Source organism: Epinephelus lanceolatus, chromosome 5 (genome assembly GCF_041903045.1).
Source record: "Epinephelus lanceolatus isolate andai-2023 chromosome 5, ASM4190304v1, whole genome shotgun sequence".
In the NCBI taxonomy this organism is placed as follows: Eukaryota; Metazoa; Chordata; class Actinopteri; order Perciformes; family Serranidae; genus Epinephelus; species Epinephelus lanceolatus.
The window spans coordinates 25228845-25249382 of NC_135738.1; positions in this window are offsets into that span (position 1 = coordinate 25228845).

The window sequence follows — 20538 nt, forward strand, 5'->3', positions numbered from 1 at the left end:
ACTACTGTATGCTGCACTGAAAAACTGTGTTTCAAAATAAAAGCACTGAAAATGTTACTTTAGTAGAAGTATGCAAGCATTATTGGGAAAATATGCTTAAAGTATTACAAGTAAAACTGCTCAGTACAGAAAGATGCCCTGTGACTATGGTTTATCATTAGTTTATTCCTTACTGGTTTATTACTATTACTTATATAACTCATGCATTAATGTAAAAACAAGATTTAACTGTTGCAGCTGGTTGAGGTGGTGCTCATTTTAGCTACTTCATATCAGGCTGCAACAAATGACTGTTTTTGTTAGGTATTAATCAGCTATAATTTTATCAATTAATCAATTGTTTGGTTTGTAAAACACTGAAAATAGTAAGAAATGCTGTCACAAGTTCTAATAGCCTAAAGTGACACCTACACAGTGCTTAAATTATTTCTAAACAATGGTAAAAAATTCAAAATTCCAAAAATAAACTACAGTTATTAAAAGGAAAAGCAGTAAATTCTCACAGTTGAGAAGCTGCAGCCTTCTTTTTTCCAAAACAACTTAAAGGTCCAGTGTGAAGGATTTAGTGGCATCTAGTGGTGTGGTTGCTGAACTGCAACTTGTCCTATGTGCCAAGCAGTGTTGGGGGTCGTTACTCAAAAAAGTAATGTATTACACATTACACATTACTTAGGAAAAAAAGTAACCCCTTATTTTACTTTGAATACTCCCTGGAGAAAGTAATTAGTTACAATACTCGTTACATTACTAGTTACTTGTCACATAATTTGCCAGTTAACGATATAGCATTAAACCTTACATATGTGTAACAACACTAACAAACAATAGTATAGTAAACTACAACACCGCTGACAGGTGTTGTGCCATATTAAGCGCGCCTGCCATGAAAAGCACCCCTGGTCATGGTGGGAACACGCATTCCCGCCACCAGGGGTGCTTTTCACGGCAGGCGTGCTTAATGCGGCACAACACCAGCTGGACACGGAGGACGACCCCTTGGCAACAGCCTGAAGCCCGTCGTCACTAACTCTTAAGTAAGGGGAAGATCTAATGATGAATTTATGTAACTCAAGTAACAACTTAAGTGTCTGATTAGCAACTGTAATGTGATTGCTGCATTTAGGGACAGTAGTGCCTTACACTACTCATTACTGAAAAAAGCCATTTTTGGCAGTAATGCGTTACACCCAACACTGGTGCCAAGTGTGTAGGAGAGCTACTGTTGCCAACATGAAAATGTAATTAGCCCTATCTAAAGCCAGTGTTTGGTTTGTCCGTTTTGGGCTACTGTAGAAACAACATGATGGACTCCGTGGGAGATGAACTGCTCCATGTAGATATAAACGGCTCATTCTAAGGTAACAAAAGCACAAGTCTTTTCACAAGTCTTTTCAGGTGATTATGAACTAATGAAAACATTATGAATATTATGATTTCATTTCTGCCAACAGATGCCCCTAATTCCTACACAATCCTTGACCTTTAATTAATTATCAAAATAGTCGCCAAATAGTTTTCTGTCAATCAAGTGATGGATTTATCAAGTTACTGTTTCAGTTGTACGTGTACATACTTTTGGGTAGCTCTTTCTTTGTGTTGGGCCAAGACTTTGTCATCTCAAGTCGTCACGTCCACGTATTACGCCCTAAGTATCCATCTGCATCTGCCATGTGCTTTTGTTCACGTCCCAGCATTGGTTGCAGCTGGATTGTCAAGATACAATTGTCATATCACCGCGACAGGTGCCGTCCATCCAATCGGCAGCCTATTATATCGCAGTGAACGGTTACGTCCAGCCACATTACATACTAACGCTGCATATCATACCACTGCCAACGATGGCTTTTGACATCAGGTGTCTAACGCCGAAATCACTGACAAAGCAGCGGTATTTCACAACTCCAGAATGAGAACGGGCTGACTGTACACAAAAATCTTAATTTGTAACTAGTGACTCAGCAGTCACATAACTGTAGTGAAGTAAAAAGTAGAATATTTCCCTCTGAAATGTAGTGGAGTTGAAGTATGAAATGGAATGAAAAACAAAGACTCAAGTAAAGTACAAATACCTTAAATTTGTACTTAAGTACATTACTTGAGTAAATGTAATTAGTTTGATCAGCTTACAATGACAGATCTAAGAGACATCCTTTATTAAAAAGGACATTTGTGAGCCTGTGCGGACCACAACCATGGCACCAACACTTGTGAACAAAGTGATTTATTTGCCTGTGGAGCCAAAAATAGATCATATTTCACTGTGAGATGCTTCAGATTAAAGCCTCCTCTAAATGGCTTACATTATCATAATCATCCAATGTTTTCTTACCTTTCATTGTTTGTGAATAGTGGAGACACATAACACATGAAAGAGTGTTTGTTTTCTGTGATGAAACACATCATTATTTAACAAGCAATAGCTACAAAATGTCTTCAGATACTAAGAATGTTAAGGATGTCTATACCAATGATTTAAACTGGTGCATGCAGTCAGACACTTCTAAAGTAGACTCTGAGAAGTCACCAGGATCAGAGTGACTACAATTTAACATAGTCTGTACCTGCAGACCTGGTTTGAGGCTGAATCTATATGTCCTTCACTCTGTCTGGTCTTTGAGTGTGTGCATATGAGCACAAACTCAAAAGCCTATTGACCTGATACGTCTGTAAACACCGTCTACAGCTTTTTGTGTTTGTGGGTGTGGAAATGTTTGTGTTCGAGACAGTGAGCATGTGTGTGCGTGTGTGTCATTGGCAGAGGTCGTGTCGGGGAGGTGATCTTTATCTACTTGTGTGTCTGCCTGATCATGTCCACTTGCCTCTGTTTCTGTGTCACGATTCCAGATAGCGCCTATCTGAGCTAAGGAAGACAATGTGGCTTGGGCTGCATTTATAGATCAGAGAACAGAGGACACTTCAGATTTATAAAGATTTATACAATTACGTAAGCCAACGTTTAACCTTGTTATGTTTGACGTGACAAAACCGGGGCCTAGGGCAGGAGAGAAACATTCTGGAGTTAACGGTTCAGACAGTACATCACAACGGCGAAGCTGCTCTGAGATTGAAGAGTTGTCCCGGGAACACACACACATGCACACAATTCACAACTCCAATAACAAAAAACAGCCCTCTCTTGTTGGAGGTGTGCCTGCGTGTGTGTGTGTCTGTCTGTCTCAGGGGTTCTCATGTCCTTGTTAGCAGTAATGAAGAGATATGAGTGTGTGAGTGGCAGTAATGACTCGCTTACAAACATGGATGTGCTATTAGGCCACCAAATGACCAAGTATAATATGAATACAAATACAGCCATCAGCCCCTTGTTGCCACAGTGTTATGATAATAATCATATTACTACTATATTAAAGAGACAGCAAGCTGCCCTGTCTTCATCAAGCGACCGCTCTCAATGACCAATGTGTGCGGCGGGAAACTCATTATTATTCATAAGAGGAGAGGTCAGCTGGGGCCACAAAACACTATTGAGAAATAGATAGTGAGAGTGGGTGGCGGGACAGAGAGAGAGAGAATGTTTTGAATGAAACAGAGAAGCTAGATTGCAGCTGAGCCTTAGAGTCTGGTGAGTCATATATCTAGACAAATACAGCAGGAGAGAAATGAACAGGGGAGTAAGACAAGGAGACTAAAAGGGAGAGGGAGGAAGGTGGGAGGGTGGAGGTGAATTGGGGGAGGAGAGAAACCCTATGGACTTTTTAGAAATACAGGCACAGGATTGTCCCTTGGGCAGCATGCTGTAGCAGCGCTCCTCATTTCACAGATCCAAATGGAGGAAACAGTCAAACAAATATGCAAAATGTAGCTGAATTACACACAAGGAGGTTTTCTATCCAACCAACGTATTTTTAGATCACTGGAAAATAAGATATCTGCTTTCTGTATTTGTTTACTTGTCACAATTACATCCATGCCAGCTCGTACATATTGGAATTATTCAGACTGCAAAACTATAACAATTCACACAATCAAGAACTGGGCAGAAAAATCAAACAGCATTTCATCCCCTTTGAAAAATACAAATAGTAATTGGCAGTTTCATACATGTCATTAGCCCCGTTTGCACCCAGCAGTATGGTACATTACACTTTAATTCGGTATGCATTTGTTACATTTCCACTGTGAAAAATTGTGGATGGACCCGTTCTGTACTGTCCCCATTTTTGGTCCCCCCTCTGTTGGGGTACCTAACACACAGATCTGGTACTAAAAGGTAGAGCTGTGAACACTGCAGTGCGTTGATTGGTCAATAGTGAACGGTCACTCTGCTCAGGGCTGAGTTGTGGCTGGTTATAAGGCTTAATGTAACCACTGCTCATACTGTGGAGAGATTTATTAGTAACTGTAACTATAAAATGAAAGGATGTTTTGCTGCCTCTCACAGCAGCTGGAGTTGGAGAAAAAACTTAATTCACCGGGCCGACTGTCTGCGACTTTTAAGGTGGAATGCTATCTTCAGTCAATTCACACACCTTAAATTACACTAACAACTTTAACCATTACTTTAGTTTTTATATGACATACACTCTTTGTAATGAGTGGATCTTTAAGTGTTTATATTAATTTCAACCAGGTTATGTGAACTGCATATAATCTTATCCTCATTTGGAGAAATAAAAAGCGCCGCAGAGCATTGTTCCTGTGGGCTGCAGCAACACTAAACCCCCAAGCTTGCCTTAGAAGGACCAAATGCACAAGAGAGAGACTCTCACTGCAGCCTGTTTAATTTTGTTTTGAAGATGTCAGTGTGCAGTTCCATTCTTTGGACAATAAACGAGGTGCAGACTTCCATCTTTGTCACCGGTAATGAGGAAATACAGTGAGTGCTGGACGCAGCAGTGAGTGACAACAACCCTGCCCACATGAAAGAGTATGGTTTGCAGTGGAAACGCTAAGCAGACCTAGGGTCTAGGTACCATGTCTGCAGGGTTACCTTTTGGTTCCAATGGTACCATACCGAAATTATTTGGTGGAAACGGGGCTTTGTACAGTTGTTTGTTTCCCCCCCTGCCAAACAGCCAAAATGCACTCACTCAGCTGTAGCACAGATAAAAGGATCAGGCACAATGCTTGGTCAAGATTGTAAGAGCTACTTCCCTTAAGTTGTTCTGACCAAGCAGCTGGATTTGTGGCGCAGGAGGCACACAAAGTAGTAAGAAATACCATCAAATGACCACAAACATGAAAAAGAGCAACAGACTTCTAGTTTTCGACACGTTATATGTGACAATTTGGGGAAATGAGCAAAAAGCTATGACTTCAGGTTTAAGAAGATGACAGGTGAAGTTGAAACAGTGGTTAAAAATATGTCAATAAAATACGTCAAAACCTGTGTCAAAGTTGTGAGGTCACAAGATTTTAGAGCATAAACTGTTGCATCAAATTGCCTCAAAACATTTTGCAGATTTGGTATATTAGGACTGATACTTAAGAAACCCCCCCAGGAGTAATTCTGTATAAAATGTATTCAAACAATAAAGTCACTAACTAACACACAAAGTCTGACAAATGAAATGACTCATCCGTAGTCATTAGCTTCAGGTTTCCTGCAGATCACAAGAGGTGCAGTTGAGAGATTTAGACTTCATTCTTTTGGAGAAGGGAGAGAAAACAAGGTAACTGCAGGATTACATTGACTTTGCCAGCAAACATAGTTTGCAAATTGCCAAACTGTGAATCATTTTGCAAAGCAATTACTTCACTTGGTTCCAGAAATTTTCTCCCATGCTACAGTTAAATTTGCTGCATCACAGAAATATGCTAACATTACAAATTGTCCCTGGTTCCAGGATTTTTGACATATTTTGAGATAATTGTGTAAGTCAGGGTACAGTGGATGCTACATATTCCCCCTTCTATTTCGTTGTCAAGTAAGTTGACAGAATAGTTTCTGTGATGATTATCTTATTGTCAAAGCCATTTTATACAATCATCCATCCCAGAAATGTCCTTTTATAGTAACAAAACTTTGGTTTGGAGTGTGCAGGTGTTTTCTTTCTCTTTTCATTAGTGCCGTTATCAAAAAGCCCTGCACCAGACTATTCCACTTCTTGACTCATAACCCAAATCACTGAACCACGGATACATTGCATTTGCATGTGGAAACTTTACATCTCAACAACACTCAGGTTAACATAGTTAGGTTTAGACACAAAAACCAATGAGTTAAAGTGAGGAAAAGATCGTGTTTTGGGTTAAAATACCCTGTTTGGGGGCACGATCCCGGCAGGAAAAGCAGCAATGAATCTGCTCTTACGTCTGGAACCTCCTGTCTACAATGGGCTTGAGACCATGGGTGCAGATCTGATGACAAGTTTGGGGGGGACACAATCAGTTGTGATTTTTTTTTAATTGCACGCGTGCAAATCATGCCCACAGAGCGCTTGAGATTGCCAGCATATTTCACGATTTCATAGAGGCTCATCACCATCACCAAGTCATTCAAAAAGCACTACAAAGAGAATCATATGCTTACCTTTACTGTTTATTTCTCTTAAACAGCCAGTAGTACATGGAACCAGCCATCACCCTCCTTTTCACTGCTTCGCTGTTAGTTAATGCTACTTCTAGTTTCAGGGTCTCAGGCATGTTATGTCCACTCACGTTCTCATCTCTCGCCTCTCACGGATTCCCATTTCTCCTCATCATCTTCCCTTTCTCCCAGTAAATAGGACTACTGTATACATTTGTTCAATTTCAATCATTTAAGCTATTTAGAATTGGGGGGGGGGACAATTTGTGTTTTTCAGAATTTGGGGGGGGGACATGTCCCCCCCGTCCCCCCCGGGATCTGCACCCATGCTTGAGACATGCTCTTTAAGGAATCTGACCCTGTTTGATTCGATGGAGGGAACCTCTTGCGACTGTATGCCTTTGCTGACGTCGACCCCAGCAGGATTGGAACCCTGGACCTTCCGCACGGAAGACAAGTGCTCTTACCGCTACACTAGGGATGCCCCAGGAGAGGCAGCAATGCAATGCACAAAAAGACTTTTTTCTTTTCTTTTGTGGCACTATCCCTGCCGATGATTCGCTATAAAACACCCACGCTTTTCTATCTCTATCTATATGAGTCTATTTTGTGACATGGAGACAGCAACTGGATGCAGGTGACATCTGTTTAGGAAATGAACTGCCTCTCGATCCTTCCCTCCCTCGTCCTCTCTGTTGATGCTCTGTGCATAAATAAGATCAATAACCTTAATCAACAAAAAGATTTGAATCATTTTCCAGCACTAGATTCATTTGAAAGGCCATGGAAAATGACATTTTAACTCCCCGCTCAGAGATTTTTAATTGTACTAAACTACATGGATTAAAGTCTGCTTGATACTTTTATACTCATGTTATAGTTTTGTGTCCTGTGCTGCAAACCTTTCAACCTTTGTAGATCCGGTGCTGTGTGCAAAAACGTTAATGTAAAGCCCTGCTATTTATTTTTTATAATTTTCATCTCAATGTGGTGCAGCTGTATATTTTGAAACAGTGAAAAAATCCCTATCTTTGCATTTTATTTTGATCACAACCTGTTTTTTTAACGTGTGTGTGACTAAATGTGGCTTTGACTTGCAACTGAAAACATGTTGCCCATTTCGTAGAAACTACCGAGATATATATCATTTATCACCAGTCAGCCTGTAAATACCGAGATACCAAGGATTTTTGACCATATCGCCCAGCCCTAATGTGAGCTTGGCTGTTTTGACACCGTAAACAATATGGCGGCCAGCTGGTAACAAATGATCTCAAATTACAGATAAACAGTACACTAAAATTTGTTTCTGAATACAATTTAGCCAAGAAATGCACATCACAGTAAGGTGCGGGTCTGTCGCTTGGTCCGCTTTTGTACTCTGTGTCTGTGGTGGTGGGCGATTAAAAGTGCAGAAGCACAATCTGAAGCTGGAGCAGCAGCCCTAGAACCACCGAAAATCCGATTGGGATTGGAGCTGAGAGAGGAGCAGGGAGGTAAGATGGAGGAAAGTTAACCACAGTTCATTTACACATATTGTTATGATACAAAGTTAGTTGAAAATTAGCAAAATATCCCTTTAACTGACTGCATTCAGCAACTGTTCATCAACCTGGTAACTTTAGAAAAAGACAAATTGTTACAATTAATAAAACAAACAACTGTAGGGTTCCTCAACTCTGGTTCCTCTTAGCGTCAATTTTATCTTCACGATTCTGTCCAGAGTTTTCAAATCCACCTATTTTTACACACAGCGACACAGCTGCAACACAGCTCAGACTAGCTGACACATTTTTTATAGACTCGGGCTGAAATATTACTTTGAAAGTTTTATCCTGTGAGTTAAACTTGACACCCAGTTTACTGTAGCACCTAGAAGGGCACCACACAGAAAAATGTCCCAGTATAACTTGGTTTGTGTGTGTTTGTGTATATGTGTGTGAGAGAGAGATACTATACTACTATAACTTAGGAAGGTTTGGCCACTTGGTTGGACAAATAGCAATTTATGCCTCCCCAAGATATATAAGTGATATATGGGTGAGAGTTACTTTGTGCTCTCCCATCTCTCTCTGTCTCCCTCTATCCCGCGCTCCCTCTCTCTTTCCTCGTGATCGTGACTGTACTGACAAAAGCTCTCATCTGGGGAAGTTGGTTGCTCTCCATGTGCAGACACCCTGGTTGCCGGGGAAACCAGTCTAAAGTTGTGAGCAAGAGGCGGCGCAGGCCTCTGCAGTGCAGCAGAAAAACAGCAGCACAAGCCTGAACTTGGAGTGACGGCATACACAGCAGCACTCATCACGATACACACAGAGACGCACGCTTCTCCAAACTCTGCGTCAGTGTCTCTCTCTCTCTCTCTCTCTCTCTCTCTCTCTCACTCCGTCTCACCTGAAGAAATAAAACACACACTCAACATCTCTGGTTGGTGTGTGGGAGGGTTTCAGTGTGGCTGGAGCTGTTTGCTGGTTAACATCAACAAGTCACTTGGAAATCAGAGTGAGAGGAACTCCTCGAGTAACACTTGATGTTCACTGTTCAGTGTGGAGCTGGAGCGGAAAATGTGCTATTACACAAGAACTAAGCCAGACACAACCTGACAAATATACCAGATAAATATATTTATCCAAGACAAATTGAGTAGCACACAAGAGCAGTTATGAGTTACTTGCTTTGCTTTGATGGTAGCTGCTTCCTGGACCAATTTTTCACACTTGCAGGGAGCACAGCAGGGATTCATATGTATCAACATCCCAGGTTGTACACACAAACATTTATCTGACAAAAAATTATGCACCAAAATTCGTACATATCCGACCTTTTTTGAAAGGTTGTGTCACGTGACCAATGCGCTAACGGTAGTAAACATGGAAACAGTCCCGAGTGGTCTTGTAAGGAGGCAGGTTGGGGTGGTGGATGAGTACAAAAACCCAAAGTTTCCTCCTCCGGGACTTCCCCCCAGAGATGCATGTTCGGAATAGTGTGAACTTTAAGTCATTTAAAGGTGTGCCCTCACCATGTGTCTTTCCCTATACCTAACCTCCACAAATTTCCGTTAACAACCTAACTGTATGTTCGTTGGGCACTAATTCGTAGGATATCGTACAAACTGTTGTGCATGCATTTTTTGTAGGATATCATACAAACCGTTCTATGAGAATATGTTGCAATATCTAAGAGCCATAGGTCTGCCATAGGTCTGCATGCAGAGCGTCTGCATGCTAACATGTTCACAATTCCAATGCTAACATTGTGATATTTAGCAGGAATAATGTTCACCATGTTCACCATCTTAGTTTAGCATGTTGGCACACTCATATTTGCTGACTAGTTAGTTAGCTGGTAACATAAGCAGCCAAGTAGGGATTGTAGGGACTTGTAGCTGATGATGTAAAATGCAGGCTACAGCTTGCAGAACAGTAATGGTGGCACCTAAAGCAGCAAGCGCTCTAACGTTAGTAGAGTAACCACAGCATAAGTGAAGTTATTGCAGAAATAAAGTCGATAACAACTATTAAACAAGAATAGCAGCATGCACTTGCAGAGTTTTTCGGAGAAAAAGATGTTTTCACTGTTCTTCTGACTGCATTTTGAAAGGCTTGATTTATCAACTGGCTCCACTGGTGACAAAGATGTTCCCCTGTGTTTTGTTACACTGAAAGTGTATTTTAAATCATCAGCTAAAACACAGTCCCCTGGGTTTCCCGGCACGGCGCAGGGTGGCAAACTCTGCGGAGAGCTAGTTTTGAGCAGTGCAACCCGAGGCGCGCTCAGTTTGGTAGTTTGGCAGACCGAGGTGCGCTGAGATGGGTGTGGCGGCGCAGCAGGGAGAGGTGTCGACAGATCCAGCTTGGCGCAGTGACAGTTTCATGCCAAAAGGCTTCGCCGAAGGTGCGCTAAAAGCTCGCCAGCTGAAACCAGGTCTACTGTCAGCGCAAGTGGAGCGTAGCTGGTGTAAGCCGAAGTTTGGTTCAGTTTCCTCCTGGGAGAAGTTTGGCCGTCCGACGCTGCTGCTCTCTTCTGCCATGGCGAATTGAGTAAACTCTGATTACGCCTTCGCGCGGCGTATTTAAGGGCGAGGAGAGGAGCTCACGTGATTGGTGTGATGTGAATCGGCTGTGTAAAACCCACTCCACGCCTTCTCTCCTCCCTCTTTCCGACTTGCGCAGGTAGGAGGGAAGGAGGTGGGAAAGAGGAGTAGCTGCGCCAGCGCGCAGTGTGCCAAACTTGCAAAATCCACCTGGCCACACCCAGTTGGAGAAGTGCAGGTGTGCTGCGCCCCCGCCTCGCCCGGTCTGCGAAACTAGAGCCTTGTGTCCCATTCTCTGTATCACATTATCAGGATGGTCTTACCAGGATACAAAAAAACAAGTATTAGAAGGAAAAAATAAAATTTTAATCTGATAATGGCACTAAAGGAGGTAAAGTGACTATAAAGAGACAATGATGAGGGCAAACAGTCAAAGACAACACAATTTAAATGACATTAATACAGTTAAATAAATATTAATTTAACTTAACAGCTATGTGCAATGTAAGAGCATTGCCAGCAGCAGGATTTTTTCCCATCATGTTGCCAGGAAAAGCTTGACCAATATGTTGGGGTGCTAAGAAAATAGTTAATTTTCATGACTTCAAAATTTACTTTATAAGGAATTTCTCATTTTTCTAAACCAAAAAAAAAAAAAAAAAAAAGCAGATATGGCAAAAAGCACATTCAATCTAAGTTCAGTTTTTAATTGAATTTGGCCAACAAATATTCAACAAAATAGCTATAAGCCTACTACAAGTGACCACAAGGCTTCAGAAAGACTTCATCACCACCACACCCATGCAGCCACGATTAATAACGTCACAATACATCCAAACTGCAACAACAAGAAGTGCATTATTCCATATTCATGATCAGACAACTATGAATTTTTAATAACGTTTCAGATGAAATGACAATCACAATGTCAGGAATTAAATTAATATTCGTAAAAGCGTATGCCTGTTAGCTGTGAACACGTAAAACTAACTGGCTATCAGCACATTCTAAGTGATTACTGCAGACAAAAATAATATGTAAGTGACGATATACAGTCCTGTGCATTGGTGATGATGTTACAGGTTAAATAACTATCACAACGTCAGAAATGAAACGTCAGTGCAGCCAGTACGAGAAGTGCAATTACACCCTCTGCCTGTTAACTCTGCACACATGGTGTAAAACAAACTGCCGATCAAGCATGCAGCCAGGGATCGCACTAGAGACAGAACAGCTGAATTTAAAAAAAAAAAAAAAATGCCAAAATGCTTGAGGGGGCTACGCAAATTTTTAAGTGTGGCTGTAGCTCCAGTGTAGCCCCATGCCTGTGTCAGAGGAGCCCCAAAGTTGGTGCAAGATTCACGAGATCACCAAAGAGAGTAAAATTTCCCCTCTAGGGATGATGAACAGTGGCAAAAAAAGGTCAAAGCAATCTATTTAGTAATTTTTTAGGTATTTCGGTCCAGACCAGAATGATGATGATGATGATAAAAATGTTCAAATGTTCCGAAAATTACAACAACACATCACCAGTTGGATAAAACTAACCTGCAACTTTGTCCTGTTGCTCTGATGGACAGCAAACACATTCATCATATTTACCATTCCAAATGTGCAGACATGACAGTCATTCAATGAACTCTCAGACACAAGAAAATCCATCCATGTAGTATCTTTATACCCACTTTCTGCGTATTCAAGTATCTTGCATCATAAAATATCATATTGATCTTCTATTCTAGACACTCGCGCTCAGAGCACGCAAGCATATTCACCCAAACATGAATCACTGATCTTTTTTCCCTATTTCAATCCTAACACTTCACAGTGTACTGTAATGTGTGAATAAGTTATGTATACAGTTTATATTTGGTGCCTCACCAGGCTCAGCACAGTGGACACTGGAGCCCGTGTGAGATAGAACCAGAGGGTTCAGGTAGCTGCTTGGATGAAGGAGGGATTTGTGAATGTAAGTGTGTTATGTATAATGACCGACAGTGGCAGCACAAATAAAAGCAGTGTGTGCAAACTGAAGCAGCGGCACAGGCATGCAGATTAAAAGAGTGAGCAGCAAATGTCAGCTTTAACAGACCTTATTGCCAGTCGCATACCTGTGAGTGTAGCAGAGCAATTCCAGTCGTCTCCTGAACTGGCCTCACAGGCTTTGGTCCATTTATTGTTGTTTGACTGCACACACACAAACCTTGTGTGTGTGTGTGTGTGTGTGTGTGCAAGTTCCTGTAAAAACTGTCATCCTTTTCCTCACAGAGTTTGATGGCAGTAATGGTTTCAGAGAATCATGTTTAATTACAGCCTGCGGCTAGATGCATAAATAATATATATGCACAAAAAACAAGCGTGTGCCTTTTTTGACACATAAACTGGTATTAAAAATGAAGAAAGTGCGCACCTCACGCAGACTTCAGACCAATCGTACACATGCTTTTAGCTGAGATGGCTGCAGGTGAGATGATAACGACAAGATTAAATATAGGCTATGCTGAGAGATGGATAATACTACTTGTTTTTTTATTGTCTTATTATTTTGTAAGCTGCACATCATTCTGTGAAATGTCAATCACAGACGCATTTATAGAGTTAATTTTTAAATCATTTTTGAGTGATGAATGTCATCATTCTTCAAAACGAGTGCTATGACTTATTGATCATCCTTCTGACGTTTAATAATAAAGATGATAAAAATTTGACCGCAATGTTTGCAGAAATGTGATGAATTAGTGTTACGGACGCTACAAATTGCCACAGCGGTGCATAATGGCAGCTGCTCTGGCACCGCTGAAGAACTTCGCCAATGCAGCATAGCTGGTGAAATTATATTTTCTTTACCTTATTTCTCATGAACAGGTCTAATTAATGGTGGAGGGCCGCAGGTAACGATATGCAAATGAATGTTTAAGGGTGTTAATACATCCATTTATGGCAAACTGTGAGAGTGGAAATGAAGCTAAAAAGAATGCATATGCATATTTCTGCCTTTGTGCGTGCACAGTTTTAGTCATGAGTCTACACAGACTTTTAAGCATCTGGCTCCTGATGTGTGAAAATGTGACTAGGTAACTCTTAAATTCAGCCAGATGAGTCTTATGATCCTGTGCAGTCATGAGGAATCTAAATGTCCTACTTAGCATTTTCTCAGGTTTCCAGGTTAACTTCACAGCTTTGTGAGAGACAGTGTGCTCCAGCTGACTCTCTCTGTAGAGAACAATACTATTCAATGCAATATTGTGTATTTCTTTTTTTGCATTGTGGTACACAGTATTGGAGAGAAACCAGACACATGTAACAGCATCCTATAAGTAAATTACAAAATACATGTAATCTGCTACAGTTACTGAGGAAAAAATATGTAACTAAATAGCAGTTACAAATCAACATGCTGGGGATGACTTATGGGTTACAAAAAGCTTATACGTATGTAAACTGTGTTTTGTTGCTTTGCATCTTCTCATCAGGCAAGAAGAACAACAAAGGTCTGCAGGCTGTTGGGACAAATGTGAGTGTAGCACCATCAAGTGTAGGATGGCTCAAGAGCTGTGTCTACATCCAGACAGGCTCCATTCATTTGGCAGTGTGCACTCACATATTGAGCTTTGTTTTTGATTGGTTCTCTTGTTGTAGTTGCACCACCTCTTATCCGCCAATCAAATCAATGCACATTGCTCTAAAGTCCCATTTCCACTGAACAGTACGGTACAGTACACTTTAATTCAGTATGCATTTGTTACATTTCCACTGTGAAAAGTTGTGGATGGTATCAATGGAACCGTTCCTAACCGTCCCCATTTTTGGTCACCCCTCTGTTGGGGTACCTAGCACACAGATCTGGTACTAAAAGGTGGAGCTGTGAACACTGCAGTGCGTTGATTGGTCAATAGTGGCTGGTCACTCTTGTTCAGGGTGGTTTGGGGCTTATGTAACCACTGTTTATACCATGGAGAGTTTTATTAGTAAACTGTAACTATAAAATGAAAGGATGTTCAGCTGCCTCTCAGCTGGAGTCTGAGAAAAAATACTTAATTCACTGGAGCGACTTTAATAGTAGAACGTTAACTTGTAATGCTACTCAATGCATGAGTTGATGACATGAATCCACCTACACACCTAACATTTCAATGTGACCATTTCATTAGTTTTTTTGTCTCTCTTGGATGACATACACTTTTAGTAATGAGTGGTTCTTCAAACACTTATGCATATTAATTTTGACCAGGTTATGTGAACTGCATATATTCTAACCCTCATTCGGAGAAAAAAAAAAGGATCGTCAAGTGTTGTTCCTGTGGGCTCTGGCAACACTAAACCCCTGAGCTTGCCTGAGAAGGACTAAATGCACAAACCCACAATTTTTAAATATCCCATAGAGAGACTCTCACTGCAGCCTGTTCTGTTTTGTTCTGAAAATGTCGGCGTGCAACCTTGTTCTGTGGACGATAAATGAGGTGCAGACTTCCATCTGTGTCACCGGTGACAAGGAAATACAGAAGGTGTTTTATGGAGCAGTGAGTGACATCAACCGTACTGTTTGTGGTAGAAACGCTAGGGTCTAGGTACCATGTCTGAAGGGTTGCTTTCAGTTCCAGAGATACCATACGGAAAGTGTGTGGTGGAAACGGGGCTTAAGTAACCTGAGTTTGCCAGGCCTGCCTGAGGTCAGCTGAACACGCTAAGGCAGGTGGCCATCTCGTCGGACCAGAACGCCTTTCAGTGCTGTAAACTCAACAATATCCTCCTTCTGAAATCAGAAAAGCACGGCTCAATGTCAAAACTAAAACATCTGTAAGAAAAGTAATGAAGACGTATACTTTTATGAAGTACTTAATAGTAGTAATATTTATTTATTAAATTTCCAATAGGGTAACTAGTGCTCTGTAACCTATCACATATCAAAAGTAACCTTCCTAACACTGGTGGTGCACACCTAATGCAGCAAAAAAAATGGGCTTATTAGCTGTAATGATCTATCCCATTCACTCCCTCTGCTTCCTACTTCATCCCTACAAGGCTTTTTTGTCAGTTACACAATTCTCTTTTTTTAAAAACATTTCAAATCTACTGTCTGAGCAACTAATTGCACTTGTCTTCATCTCTCCTGTCAGCGGTGCATCCATGGTGATGTTCCAGTTCCCCATTACGAAGCAGAAAATCCAAAAAAATATCTCAGTTACAGTAGCTTAGAGATATTGTGTCAGCTAAGACTCAAGACCTCCTCTCCTCTGCTCTCCTCTCCTCCTAATGTCTCCTCCCTCCCTGCCTATGTGTGTGTGTGTGTGTGTGTGTGTGTGTATGTGTGTGTACATTGTATTGGGCTTTATAATGCTGACGGGCAGAATGAGAGCAGAGGGAAGCTCAGAAAATGAGAGAGAAGGAGAGACAGAAAGGAAGAGAGGGGGGAGAGGATGCAGGGAGGCTGGGTCGCCTGTCAGTCAGAGCCAAAACCTTATCATTTACAAAAAGAGTGAAAGAGAAGGAGTGTGTGTGTGCATGTGTGTGTGTGTAAGTAGGTGAAAGGGAAATTAATAACAAGGCAAAAGAGTAGCATCTAAATTAAGTCTATTTGTCAGCAAATGCCAGTCATTGTGTGTGGCCCCTGGCATTGTTATTGTGAGCAGTGCTGCTTTGCATATTTTAAGCTGAGATTGATATTGTTTGTGGTGATTGAGATACATGAGCCTTGTTAGCAAGGTTGTCTACATGTGGTGCAAAGTTTTGCCTGCCTCTCTCCTTTTCCTTTCTCCTGACGTGATCATACGGTGAGACAATGAGGACTGAAAATCAGACAGCAAAAGAGAAAACTCCAGGCGTGATAAGATAAGAGGTGCTCTTAGCTGGCTTATAATAAGTTGTGTGTGCGCTTTGATTGCTGGATCAGGAAACTCAGACATGTATCAGCACTTTTTTATTAAAGAGGCAAAGCTATGCACAGTCTCCTCACAACGCTGTTTACACCAGCCGAAACACAGGCTTGAATCTCATCCGAGGTGACTAGCCATTTATGTATCTGCCACGCTTTCTTTGCATGCATGCATCTTACAAAATCTGTGCAGTGCCTGGCTCTTGTTAGCAACTGTTAGCAACTGTCGTCTCTGCTGAAGGTGGTTTGCGGCCTAAGCAGCACATGAGTGGCTGTCCTTGACCTTTTCTTGCCTATTAACATCCTCTCCTCCTCCCATTAAGGGCAGGGGAACGAGATGGAAGAAAGGGCAGCTTGGGGGAAGAGGTTGAGGTGTGGGCGGGTGTGAAATGGGAGACAGAATCAGTGTGTGTGTGTGTGTGTGTGTGTGTGTGTGTGTGTGTGTGTCCTGCTGATCAGCAGTGTTCACTCTGTAGGAGTCCAAAGTGAACAGCGTTGCCTTCAGGAGCAGAGTAATATATTCAGCTGATGAGCTCTACTGTGCACTGTAAAGTTTTTCCCTCCGACGTGCTCCTGCGAGCTCTCCCAGGGTGCTACATGAATAAACACTCTCAGGGCTCCCATGACTCTTCCTCGCAGAAGCTGAATATTTTATGCTGTGTTTTTAGGAGGGGTAAAATGCTAATCTGATCAGCTGCAGTTTTAGAACAATAAATATTGAACGTAGTAACTTGTTCAGAACAAGTGGGTGAAACGTGTGTTAGCTGTATGGATGTTGCGCGTGTGCATGTGTGTGTTTGACGGACAGACAGACAGACAGTCAGACAGACAGAGGCGGACACAAAGGGCTGGCTGTGTTTCATGAGCTGGTCCTTATTTCCTGAATGTGGCGAGCAGCAACTTGGAATATCAATGACGCTGACTGCAAAGAGAATGAGTTTGTGTGTATATACGTGTGCATGTGTGTGTGTGTGTGTGTGTGTGTGTGTGTGTGTGTGTGTGGTATACTGTACATTATTCAGCTCTAGCCTGCAGTCTCTGCCCAGCTGCAGCCATGGGCCAAACACCAGTTTACAGTTTATAAACAAAATTACACACATACACACTCTTGCTCGGGGCGAGCTCTTAAATTGGATTGAGACTACAAACTGATCAAAGCAGTTTGTAGCAGGATTGATGCCACTGGGAGTCCTAACCTGCTTATAAGAAAGCTTCCCAAACTCAAACCCACCTCCCCTTCTCCCCAAACACACACACACACACACACACACACAGTGTTTGCTAGAATGTTCTTTTCAGGACTGTGTTGGCGTGTGATTCATACACTGTCTGAGCAAAGACTCATACGGCTAAACAAAGAGGGGGTGAGTCTGACTCCGTGTGTGTGTGTGTGTGTGTGTGTGTGCATGGACATGGTTATGATTAATACTCAAATCAAGCAAGCTGATGTCTGACGCCTTGGGTGTGTGGGTGTGCGTGTGTGTATGTGTGTGTAGGCTTTTGGCTCCATACCTTGGTATACATGTTCCTGATGGATTGTGTTTACATCTATTAGGCTAATGCTTATCTAATGAGGGCATCTGCTTCGTTACCAAGTTCAAGAATCAAACCATCATTTACATTAAACATTACAGCTGGATAATTACGTATATTATAGACTAATATAAGATGAGCCTCTAGTATTAGTGATGATCTGCTACCGTTTTTCCTTCTCGATACAGATTCGAACACCTGGACTTGCATATCAGCTGATACTGTTGCGCTGTATGGAGCTGAAACGATAGCTATCATTGTTGCCAAAGAACTCTCTTTGATCCACGGTGAAATATTGTTGCCAGGGGTGTAAATCATCAGTTGTATTATGATACGATACGATACGATACAATACTGTACTATACAATACTATACGATACAATACCAATTCTTTGGACAATGATACAGTATTTTCCGATTTTACAAAGTCTGCCACGATACGATTCTAATTCGATGCGATTTAAGAGCCGGCGATCGATATGAGACAATATCATCTGCCTATGTAACACAATCTGTTACAGAAGACGCAGCTATCCCTTTCGTTTTTAACTTTTGGCCATAAAAGATAACGACACATAAAGAGAAAGTCCTTTCCGGAATAAATGCTTTCACTTTAAGACAAACTATAATCTTTTTCAAAACACTTCAAGACTATCTGGTTTATGCAGCCCTGAAGGCAAACTCGTCCCGAAAGCCATGAAACATGGACTTATAACAAGACTTTACCAAAGGTATCAAATTCAGTAATAACTGTCAAGATTCAGAGACAAAACAATTGTTTTTTGCTAGTCACCCATTATTAGCTTAAGCCTGTTAACACTGCATAAATTAGCCTAGCAGCTAGCAGACTTTATTTCCTCTACTTATAGTTTAACAAATTACATGTAACATCTTTTTTTTTTTTACCGTTGCTTTACCACTGCATCTCGTATGCATTTCAGTCTGTATGCATGTTTTTTGAGGTGAACATTGTTGAAACAGCAGCTAATGTTGCTGGAGTGAGAAGTTAGCAAAATGAGATGCCCATCAGTTCAGGTAGGCCTACGTTATGTTTTATCTCGTAACCGCATTGCTGACTTACACCATGTGCTCTGTCCGTTGGCCTGTATTTTCTCTGAAATCGAAAATATTTCCACACTGCTGATTTATTACCAAGTAAATAAGGTTATCCTCGTCGTCTTTCTCTTGGCTGCTTGCCGTCTGCCTGCTGCTGTTTGACAGTGACGCAGACTTTCAAAGTAAAAGCTTTATATAGGTCGCTGTTTTAATTTTGCGTCAATGATATTGGATTGTTGATCACTGAATCGATATATCGATCCAGATCGACTGATCATTACATTGCTATTGTTAGTTGTTAGGCCAGGTGGCAAGTATCTTTTGGTGCGGCCTGCAGACAAGTGTCCTGTTTGACGGGGGCTGGCAACAGACTTTGTTTTAGTTTTATCAGTGCAGCTAAGTTAAATTAAAAGAAGTTTTGTTTATGTGTAAAAAGCAGCATTTGGTTTTATACACGAGACTTTGGAGAGACAAGATTTTGGGAAGAGCCCCAAAAAGCTAGAAATGGCCCTGCTAGCTGGACAAGATGCCGCTGTCATGGGAAGAGGTGCAGCATGATGCCATAGTAGTGCCATCAAACAGTCTAATGTCAGCTAATTTGTAATGATAACATAATACTGGCGAGCCTACCTCCTGGACTTGGGTTGAATTCCCCGTTGGGGCTGTCACAAGGTCAGTGGCTGGTGGCTCTGTGCTGTGTGTGTATATAGTCAGTTTAATTTTTAATCAGTGTTCATTGTAATGTTAGCAGGGGTTTTTCTTTGCTCTCTAGGCTACTGTAAAAACAGCTTAAAAATACATTTTGAAAAATTTCCCAATGTGAATGCCAGGAGGACCACCTGGTTTGCAATACCTGTTTTCTTCACCCCTCTAAAACAATAGTTTGGAGGAAAACTGATGCTTTATAAGGGCGTGAAAGTGCTTTAAGTTTATTAATAAATTATGTGGTACAGGATCTGTGCATAGACTCATGTACTTACCAATACCCAATCCAGCATTTTAGGCAGCATCAAAAGCATTTCAGATCCTGGTATTAGTATCAGAACAACTGTATCTTATATAAATATGTCCTTTATTCTTCACACACTAACCTGCCTACAGATACACACAGGTATACACACACATAATCTCTCCTTTGTTCATTAAAATTACACCATCACCCGAGCAATATTGCCATGGAGATGGCCGGTCTTATCTCTGTCTGCCCACCTAGACAGCTGTTTACATTGCCGCAGTCATCATGTTATAAGTTGCTAAGAGGACTATTCTGGTGAACATTCCTCAAGCCCACATACAGTATATAACGATGACACAGACTGCTGGGTGTACTGTATAATTTTATAACAGTCTCTGAAGTGATGCCATTGGCCTGATTTCCAGTCTAATTCTAACAGGCCCAAGCCAGCATCTCCCCAGAGAAACCTGGCCAGATCAACCATGAGAGCATGAGCAACAGAGTTAGCCTCTGTGGCATACTGTATGATTCACTGCTAAAGACTCCAGCTCACCTACACAGGCTTAGGAATTATGTCAGTGTGTGTGTAGAGTGATACCTGACTT